The 520-nt window shown below is 47.9% G+C and overlaps 1 protein-coding gene across 4 annotated transcripts in view; it reads right to left on the bottom strand.

Annotated features, from left to right (window-relative positions):
- The window catches only part of KIAA0825 (KIAA0825 ortholog), a 446,673-nt gene that overhangs the window by 404,427 nt on the left and 41,726 nt on the right, over window positions 1-520 (bottom strand). The window lies entirely within an intron of this gene.

The following is a 520-nucleotide window of genomic DNA, read 5'->3' as shown; positions in this document are numbered from 1 at the left end:
GAGTTGGTGGGATTTGGGGGCCAAGTGGGTTTGTGGGGGAGATCAGGAGAATTGAGAGAACAAGTGCAATTCCCCCTAGTAGAACTGTTGATGCTTGTACATAGCCTTAGATAGTCATCTGCCAAAGTAAACTTATAGTTTCATAGTAGATAGGGTCAGGATGGACCTGAACAGATCATCTAGCCTGAGCCCCTGCCACAGGCAGGAATGAAAGCTGGGTTCACAAGACTACAGACAGGTAATCATCCAACCTCCTCTTGAATTTGCCTAAAGTAAGGGCAAGGACCACTTCCCTTGGAAGTTGGTTCCAGATTTTTGCCACCTTAACTGTAAAATATTGCCTTCTGATCTCTAACCTAAACCTATTCTCCATCAGCTTATTACCATTGGTCCTCATCACCCCAGGTGGTGTGGGGAGAAAAGGGCTCTACCTATTTCCTGTTGATCTCCCCTGATGAGTTTGTAGGCAGCCACCAGGTCCCCCCTCAGCCTCCTCTTGCTGAGGCTGAACAGGTTCAGG

The sequence above is a fragment of the Gavialis gangeticus genome, unplaced genomic scaffold (assembly GCF_001723915.1).
Source record: "Gavialis gangeticus isolate Ggan-Ray unplaced genomic scaffold, GavGan_comp1, whole genome shotgun sequence".
In the NCBI taxonomy this organism is placed as follows: domain Eukaryota; kingdom Metazoa; phylum Chordata; order Crocodylia; family Gavialidae; genus Gavialis; species Gavialis gangeticus.
The sequence above is the reverse complement of the archived record's forward strand: the minus strand, read 5'-3'. Positions and strand labels throughout refer to the sequence as shown.